Source organism: Excalfactoria chinensis, chromosome 4, assembly GCF_039878825.1.
Source record: "Excalfactoria chinensis isolate bCotChi1 chromosome 4, bCotChi1.hap2, whole genome shotgun sequence".
In the NCBI taxonomy this organism is placed as follows: Eukaryota; Metazoa; Chordata; class Aves; order Galliformes; family Phasianidae; genus Excalfactoria; species Excalfactoria chinensis.
In genome coordinates, this window is record NC_092828.1 from 66729702 (window position 1) to 66739483 (window position 9782).

Consider the following 9782-nt stretch of genomic DNA (forward strand, 5'->3'; position numbering starts at 1 on the left):
AGTTCTTGATCTCACAACAATGAAATAGAAAAATTCCCATAGGATCGTACAGTTCTTTTACTCTGGTACTTGCTTTTTATCCAGGTAGGAAACTGTATAAGCACTTAGTTTGTAGTTCAAGGTCTGTGGCAGTTTATGCTTCAGTGCTGGGAGCCTTCGCATTTCAGTCCTCAGGCAAAATGAACAAGCAACAGCTTGAATGTCTTGCTTTAGAGGCTAGTGCTCCAAATCGGAGTGTCAGCCAAAGACGTAGCAGCACGCAGGTATGTGGAAATGACAGCTCCACAACGGATGTGAAGTGCCTGTCATCCTTTAAGGCTGAAGTCTGAACCTTAAAGTGGTAGGAAAGGGCTTCAGAGGATCTGGGCTGCATTGCTTTCACAGGTGCAATGAGTTCGTCTCAGATTTATTTCATTATGAAGCAAAACTAAGATCAAATGTAACTGTTAAACATCTTTGTTGCAGCACAATGACTTCTGCAATGATAGATAAACTACCCAGACACCATAAAACTCGCATGAAGTGTGGGAACTGTCCCACATTGAAGGCCCTTTAAAGTACTACTTCCCACTCAAATGATATCCAGCACCTACTCTGTATTTACTATACTCTAAATCTTTAAAATGGCATACAAACCATGAACACCTGTTCTGTTGGGTGGGTGTTTTTTTCCCCCCACTGTGTTAAGGAACCACATCATTTTCACAAATCTTACCAAGATGGAGACTGGAATAAAAAGTGCATCTCTGTTTAAAACTTTGCCTAAAAGGTATCGCAAGCTGTCACAGACTCTCCTTGGTTTTTAGTGAAGCTCAGCTTTGAGGCAGAAACACTTTTAAAGTAAATAATTATGAGGGTTAAGCAGGGGCCACACATTAGAGTCTCTCTCATTTGCAGTGTTACATACTTGTGCTTTGAACAGGAGCTATAAACCAGCACCAAAAACGGCTCTCTAATTTCTGATGTGTAAAGGCATGGTGACTGGACAGTAAACCAAGATAAAACCCTAAAAATAAGCCAAAAGCAAGGTCCTGTCCTGGAGAGTTCATATGTACTCAGAGAACTACCTCAAACAGATATTGAATTATTATTATCATGTAAAGAGATGCTCCTTTGACTGAAAAGCTATATTTATCATTAACTGGGTTCTTTATCAAAAAAATCCCATGGCAAGGAATAGGTTCCATCTCTGTGTGTAAATGCACAGAAAGATGATGCTATATAAGCAGTTCTCTCTTTTTTCTAGGGATATATGAAATTTCACAAGGAAAAGGCTAAGAGAGCTTCTTTATAGTCAGGGCAAAGGGAAGGAGTGATAAGCATGAGTTCCCAGAGAATAAAACGAGATGTAAGCTTAAGGATAAAGCAAGGTATTACACCCTCTGTGAAGAACCTCGTGCCAAGGCAAAAAAAATGCCTCTTGGTATTTTGGAGCACCTGGAAATATTTATGTTGTAAACCTTTGTTCTGAGCTTTCAACTCTGTTTATAACTAGCATCTAAATTCCACGTTGTCTATTATATATCAAACTAACAAAAGGAGCACACTGAAAAGTAATGTAGCTTCTTTGTTGAAAGCAGAATTACCTATCAGCCTTTAAGTTCTGAATTAATTTATTAATATTTGACTAATGATCATGAGCGTTTTCCATGGTTGTAAAGTGATCATAGGGAAAGAAACCAGTGAAAATAGGTTACTAAAATAGTAGCATAAAAAATTCTTTCTTGCATATTTATTCCAATGTTAAATAGAGTGGCCATCTATAATACAGTATGTTGCAGCAACAATAATAAAAAGTAATAATAAAATAATAAAAACTAACTGCTTATTATTATTATTATTATTATTATTATTATATTTTTTATTATACAAAGCCTGTAAGATGTTTTCTGCTCTCAGTTTCTTATCTCGTTTTTTTCCTATTCCAATATGTTGCTTGCTGAAATGTATCCACAGCACAGGCAATGATGGATATTCTTTTCTAGCTTTTACTACATATAAATCTTATGATCCTGTATTCATCCACTAATCCTTGCTCTTTGCTGCTTCAAATCCTATTTCAAAAGATACCATTACCATTTAGTTCCCTTCTATCATTTAAATATCTTTTTTGCTTAGAAATTACAATTGCCTAGAAGTGGAAGTTATTTCCAAAGAGAAACAGGAAGGAAGGTATGAAACCACATTTCCTATGCTATACCAATTAACAGTCAAAAAACAAATTTTACTTCCTAGTGCCAGTCTCTACTCTTATGAGGGAATAATATGTATTTGTCATGATGTCTCCCATTCTCTCAATCCTGGTAAACTTCTGCATTTCAAATTCTGACTAAGCTGTGACTCTATTAGTTCTAAAATTTACCATTCATGTGGCCAGTGACTTTTTCCACATTACTTGACTATCATGCTCCATCTCTCATGATCTGGAGTACGTGACATGCAGACTAAGTGCAGAGCTCATCTAAGCTGATGCTAATTTTCAGATCAGCTGGAGATTGTCAGTGTCAAGCAGTAGATGTAGCCTCTGTCTCACACACCTATTAAAATGTTTTGCAAGCCATGCGTAACTCACAACTGAAAGATGCATCTCCCACACAGTATTTCATTTCCACCACACAATCAAATGTTTCTGTCTGAGAAAGGAACTACTGAATGACATTTCAGCAATCAAGAAGGCCACCGTTCAGTTAGTGGGACTGATGCTTGGTCAACAAATGACAATTCCTATGGAGTCTTTGCTTTAACTGAAATATTGTTATCCAACTTTCTGTCTGATGGGTTTATCCTTGGACAGAATGCTTAGCTGAGAAATTGTGCCAATGCAATCTTGCATTCTGATGGAGTTACTGCTTTTTCTCTACTACCGTTGCTAGGTGAAGTATTTGTTTAACTTTCCAAAAGGCCCAAATTAAGATCAGGGACATACACAAAAATATAGTAAAAGATTATTATTTGGCTTGAAGAGCTTGTCCTCTGAATAGCAAATAATATCCAAAAATGGGATACAAAGTGTTACTATGCCTCTTTTAAAAGTGAGGCAATGAGATACGCCAGTGATCACACAAGAAAAACTGCAGTTGGACTAAGAAGTGAACGTGTCTCTCCTCAACTGACTTGCACAAATTACCCTCAGTAAAAGTTCATTCAGTCTAAAATTAATTGTGATCACTCCTGTCATGATTTTTTGACAAGCCCCAAAACTACCCTTCCCTTCATACCATTCTTCCCCATAAGGAAATTTTAAAATCCTAATTTTCAACATGCTTTGTTGGCTATTTTCACCAAAACTTGAACAGTTTTTTGATTAGCCGAGCATTTTTCTCTGTTAGAGGCCAATGGTATTGCACTCACAACTTGTCTGTGCAAATGGAAAACTATGAAGGCAAGTTATGCAAAAAGGAAAAACAAAAACGTTAAAGTAAAAGTTAGATTGATGCATGCTTTCTCTAAAGACATGGAAATTTTGCCATTTTTAGCAGTTCTATTTAAAACAACAACTGCAACGTGTATTTTAGGCTCCAGAGCGCCTGCAGCCAAGACTACAGAGCCACACAGCTTTTAGCAGATACCCCTCCCTACTAGGCAAGATTGCTACTGGGTACATTGTCCTCTGTTTTCAAGATGTCTAATAACTGTTAGGAAATGCAAAATCTCAATTTTTCCAAGTAACAAACTGGAAATCTTGCTGAGGTGTCCTGCCAGTGCCTTTTACAATGTTCTCTCATGTGTGAAGGGTTTCTGCATTTGCTGAAGAGAGAAATCCACTCCCCTTGAACAGCTTTTGTCAGTTTCTGTCTGTATCAAGAACCAAGTGAAACGCAAGGTTAAAGTGAAATTAAACATTTTTACCTCAAACAGCATTAGAAAGGCAGTTTCCTCCACACAATGTATTCCTGTTTAATATGCATTAAAAAAAAACAAAAAACAAACCAACACACCTGCCCCTGGGATCTCAAAACCTGTACTATTGCTGATTAAAAGTGGAGAGTTCAGCAGCATCCATTTGTGTGTGGCACCACGATAACCGTCTTTTACTGCACCCTCTGGAATCCATGACATTCTAGAATTAAACTGCACTAAAACCATCAGCAGGATCCCCACAAAATATCATTTCTCCAAGAGACTGATATATTTTCAGTCTTAGTGTCTTAGAATGGGACTAAAGAAGAGGTTCGCTTCATAAGCGTATGTTTGCTTCAGTTTCCATTTGCGGGGGGAAAAAAGAAGATTTTAACTCATTGCCTTACTGTAAGAGTTTTTTACTTACACTGAAACAGTTGGATGACTTGCACGGAATATTCCCTGTAACTCTATAATACAAATAGCTGTCTAAGGGCTAGATTCCACAATGCTTGATAAAATCTTTGGAACTGCCTCCAGCCTCTTCCATGATAATGCACACACCCTGCTTTCTATATTACAGCCCACACAATTAAAGCTCTATTCCTGAGCCACTGCATGGCTGACCTATTTTCTATATGGACTTAGCTGAAACAATCAATGGGCATAGTCATGCATAAAGTGCAAGTCACAGGCAAACAGCCCCAAGAGACAGCTTCAGGCTGCCTAGTGCCCCACAGCCACACGCTGTGGTGCAGTCCTTCAGGTATTTTTCCCCTTGTTCAAAGGCAGAGAAAAAATATCTGGCACTCAAGCAGAGAGAGCACGGTATTCTCTACGCAGTGAGAGGTACAGTCAAAGGGGGGATGGTGAAAGAACAGCCCTCTCAGACATAACATGTAAGGCTACTGCTTGCTTATCAGCTAGGTTCAGCATGTTGCCTGTGGGAAAACAGTCTACTGGTGCTGATTTGCATTTGTCTGAATGCTTTTACTAGCAGGGTACCATTCTCTTGGAACAGCTACTTTTGGAATGAATATACAAGAGAATCAATCCTTGAATTAGAGCAATTAAATCAAGAATCGTGTCTGTAAATCAAGAATCGTGAAATCAAGAATAATGATAATGCTGCCAGGTTCAAGAAGCTGGGTGAGTTCCTAAAAGTAGCCTTGAGACTATGAAGTATGAAGGGGAGATTTCAATAAAACGGAAGTGCTAGTCTACCCTACACTTAAACATGAAAGCTGTAATCTTAGCAGAGGCACTGATTCCATTTAACCAAACTACCATGTCATAAGAAATACAAACTAAAAAATAAGTGTGAGTATCCCAAAAAATCTATACACTCATAAGGTGAAGTTATCTCAAAGACTGAAAGCCTGTGGAAGCGCTACACCTCACAGTTATTTGGGGTCTACAGCAGTGAAGAGGACACAGTGAGACTTCTTTATAGGGAAGTAAAATTAATTCCTAGAGAACATCTTTGCTCTGAATTAGGTAATGAAGCAGCAGAACATCTGACAGCAACGGAATCTGCCCTCCATAACAAATGAATAAGTAAAGACAACTTAATAAGTAAATAAGAGTAGAAGTCAGATTGCTCTGAACTCCATGTGTACAAAAATGTATAAGGATACTCTATGAACTATAGGGCAAAAATGAACTAAATTGACTTGGAAACACTATTACTGACTGAGCAGTGGCATCACCTGACTAGGACAACCTAAGAATTGGAAGAACAGGATGCTATCGAATGAATAGCAGTTGATATTTTGTTACAAGTTAAAAGACTCTTTAAAGATATTAACATGGTCTTTGCAATTGATTCATTGATCAATAAGCAGAAACGTAATATAAAACCTGCTGTCTCTAGCAAATCTTCCCATCTTCATTAGAGAAAAACAAAAACAACCACAATAAAAAAAATGACTGACCAAACAAAAAAGGAACAGTTGTTTAAACCCTAGCCTTATCCCATTTATCCGTGTGCATAAATCCTACAGACATTTTAAAATGGAACACATATTAATACTCTGTCCCAAAAAGTGTTGGTTCTTTTTCTTGTACAAAGACTTATACCTGAACACTGATAAGATAAAACTCTATCAACTGGTACAACTAGTTTGGAAGTCTCACTGAATACATAGTATAAATACAGCTCAGATGCGGAAAACCCAATGAAAGTAACACCCAAAGTAATGTCAAATTTGAGATTTGACTCAATTTAAACTTCAAGTGCAAAAAAACCATAATTGAAAAGCTATGCATCTAAATGTAATAAACACACAAAGACATTAAAAAAGGAAATAGCACAGAGTGCACAAGGAACTCCAGCAAGGAAACTCTGATGCAGGCTCCAAATAGCTTAATTTCCAGTTACTAATAAAATAGACAAGGTGAAACAATGATGTCTAGATATCATTATTAAAAAACAAAACAAAACAAAAAAACAGATAAATAATATAAAAAATAAAGTCTATGAAGTTTATTCTGTAGTTTCTTATAACTATTTTAAAACCTTTTTAAAAAACTATACAGAAATTTTCTCCACTGAACAAGTTTATACAAAAAATGCAAACCTGGTTGTCTAGAGAATAGACAGAAAAAAGTGGCCAAGTACCTTGTAAGACATATTTCCTTGCTTATAACTTAGAATATTGCAACTGGTTATTGCAGTGCTCAATATTCTTTTTTATTTTCTATTTAGCATAGTTTACAACATACTTTTGTTGAAACAGCTCATTTCAATTAAAAGGAAAAATAGCTTCGCTTTCTACAGAATCTACCTTGAGTTCTTGCACTGCTTCCTTTGCTTCTTGATGTCAGTTTAGAATTTCAGTCAGACAGCATTCATCTTCATAGTGGCTGTGACATAACCTTTTATTATATGACACAGCCAGGTTTTGATCGCTTCTGTTGTGCTGAGCATTTTTTTTTTTATAGATTCTTATTTATGTTTTGATTTCAGTAGGGGGTCTGTTCTGAAACGGAGTGTCATAGAGCGGTCATAGACATAGTTTTAAACAAACATTCACCAGAATATGACAAAGACACATGACTTTAGTACTTGCTTCTATGGACGCAACATGAATACCAGCCTTGACTTCTCATTTTTCATTTCATAGCTCTTTATCTACTGGACACTCAGACAGAAAACTGAACCAATGGGACAAGTGATGGTGAGCAATTTTGTTGATTATGGCAAAATAAATAAATAAATAAATGGGATTAAAAATAACACTATAGAACTAAATTCGGTTTCCCCTGCAGTGTTTGCCTCATACTCTTGCACTGCCATGAGTCATAAGAGCTGTGGGCTACATAATTCCACAAAACAAACAAAAACAAGAGATCTCAAGATATGGTTTCCCTTCTCTTTTCTTACTTTTCCTGGATAATTTGGATCAGCATGATACCAGCAATTGCTTTTCTCTTCTGAGAATGTACAGTGTGAAATCTCTTATATCACCATTATAGTATTTCTCATGTTCCCTTAAAATCATCTAGTTCATTTAAGGTTCTTGCTACTGGCAAAGCAAAAGAGTACTCATCAGAGCTATGAGTGTACATTCAGATGTAGTGAGAGAGCAACACAATCCAAGCAAGAAACTTCACAGTGAGGAGAACATCCCATGCATGCATTTGTAATGTATTTTCACTTGTTCCCTGGATGCTTCAATTGCCTAAATTTTCTGATTAACTTTGAAAAACAGCCTGCTACTGGAATCTCTTTCCAGTATGGGCTGTCACCACCTTTTGCTCCTAGTGCTAGAAAGGAATGCACCTATTTATGCGATCTGAAGTATTCATTACCTTGCTCCTACTTTCTGCAATTTGGAAACAAGTCATCTTATCCTTAACTACAGGAAAAGGGACGGGCTTCATTGGGAATTCTGTCTTAGGAAAATCTAAAAGATTATGCCATTTCCTAATAAGTAATACACTGTCTTCTACTAACAGCAAGATAATTGAACACTTGCACTTGTTCTGTTGCAATTTACACTAATGAATAATTGCTCCATTACAACTGTTGACTGAGACTTTACAATTGAAATTCCAAGTGAGCAAAAATGTCTTTTTCTCTACTGATATTTCAACAATCAAAAGTTTCACCACATCTCTTTAGACCAACTTGGACATAGCACATTGTAATCCATACTCCAATGGAAGCGAATGAGCTCAGAACAGCATTCCAAACCAGTTCATTTCACACCAATATAGCAATATCAATATCACATCTTCACCTGGGACATTTTTCCCCTGTCTGCTCATCTTCTGTGCATAATTAAGCCAGCTCACTATATACATAGCAGAAGCAACTAGCTCTGAAAAATAAACCCATTGTAGGAGTAGCATTGGATGAAGCACTAGAAAGAACAAATGGTAGATGAAGGTATTCCTCTACATTTGAGAGAAAAACGTCTCAAGCAATGCAAATGTTAACAGATGATTTTATAAAGGGACTAGTGGCCCTGGGCTAGTCATGTTCACTGAGCCTGAACCACAGAAACAGCTAGCTCTAGCCACTCCCAATTGCAATTACAAGCCTCGACAAAGTAGGAAAAATAGTTAAGCTACGGAAATCGACTGCAAAAAGTGAACTGCCAATCCTGAGGAATACAATACAATAGGAAATACAGTCAATAAAATAGGAATACGACAAATAGAAAGCACTCAATACCCGCAAAAGCGAAGTTATTGTTAGGGTTTAACTACGTGATTCAATGTCAGGCTTGTGTCAAATTCATGAAGTGCAACAATGTGAATCGCGCTGCAAACGAGATAAGAGAGCTCGCCTAATTGTGAAGCAGTACAGCCAGTCCGAATGGCTGCAGTTAGCTCGGCGGGCACTGTCAGCTGGCGAATTCTTAGAAACCCGCACAATGCACAAAGGCCCCCGGTGGCTCGAGCCCCGCGCCGCCCCTCCGATCGCTCCCAGGGACGAACCGCACCGTACCGCGCTCCGGTTCACGTTTGGCCGAGGGGCTCTGGCTGAGTGGCTCTGGCCAGGGGGGGGGGCTCCCCGCGCCCCCCGCTGCCGGGGGTCGGCTCCCGTGCCGCCCGCCCGAGCCCCCCGGCCCAGCTGTTCCTGTCCCAGCGCTGTCCAGGGTCCCCGCCGCGCCGCACCCCGGCCCCACCGAACCGCCGCTAACTCACCATGGCGCTTGGGCTGCCCGCCGACGCGCGGCCCCGCGGAGGGCTCTGGGCACGGCTCCGCTGCGCTCCCCGGCGCCGCCAAGATGTATTTGGGGAGCGGGCGCAGCGCGACGCGAGGCCGGCCCGGGCGGGGGGGGTGGAGGCCCTGCGGGAGGGGCCTCCCCGCGGGCCCAATCAGGGCTGCCCGGGCGGCCCCGAGCCGCGGCGGGGGCGGCGGCGGTCCGAGGGGACGCGTGCGGCCCCCAGCGCCACGAACGTCTCCCCTTGGCGGCGACGCGCGGGCCTGGGCGAGGGGAGAGATGTCCGGCTGCGCGGAGCTTCTGGCCGCGGGTTGTATCGGAGTAGGAGGTGGCGGGAAGCTGCGACTATTGGATATCTTTCCCACGCGAGTGTCTTTCTGAACGCTCTCCGGTGTGACAGTCGGGTGCTGCCGGCTTCGTTTTGTTCGTGGTTTGCTGGCAGAGCTTAGAATTACTTGTTGCTGGTGACAGTCCATATTTTTATGTATACAATATGCGCATTTTCACTATAGCTTTGATGTGTGAGCATTGTAACCACCAGTTAAGCGGTGAGGATGAGACACGGTGCCTCTCCCAATAAAACTAAGCAGAGAATAGAATGATTAAATTGATTTCAGAACAGTGGCATGCCAAGTCAAGCTTGATTTAGAACACAAATTCATCACATGCTTTTTACAAAGCTACCCAGGTCTGCAATAATATTCTTAACTACTGTCAGCAATGAAACACAGCTTCACAAGTTTGAAATCACCAATGGAGCCCAAG

At 40.1% G+C, this 9782-nt stretch overlaps 1 protein-coding gene across 2 annotated transcripts in view; it reads right to left on the reverse strand.

Moving 5' to 3' along the window:
- The window catches only part of GUCY1A1 (guanylate cyclase 1 soluble subunit alpha 1), a 30177-nt gene extending 21040 nt beyond the window's left edge, over positions 1-9137 (reverse strand). The window contains exon 1 of one of the 2 annotated variants that reach the window (XM_072336418.1): positions 8998-9137. The gene's annotated coding sequence lies outside the window, so the exon portion shown is untranslated. The remainder of the gene's footprint in view (positions 1-8997) is intronic. The other variant, XM_072336419.1, reaches the window with a different exon arrangement.
- Between the last annotated feature and the right edge of the window lie 645 nt (positions 9138-9782).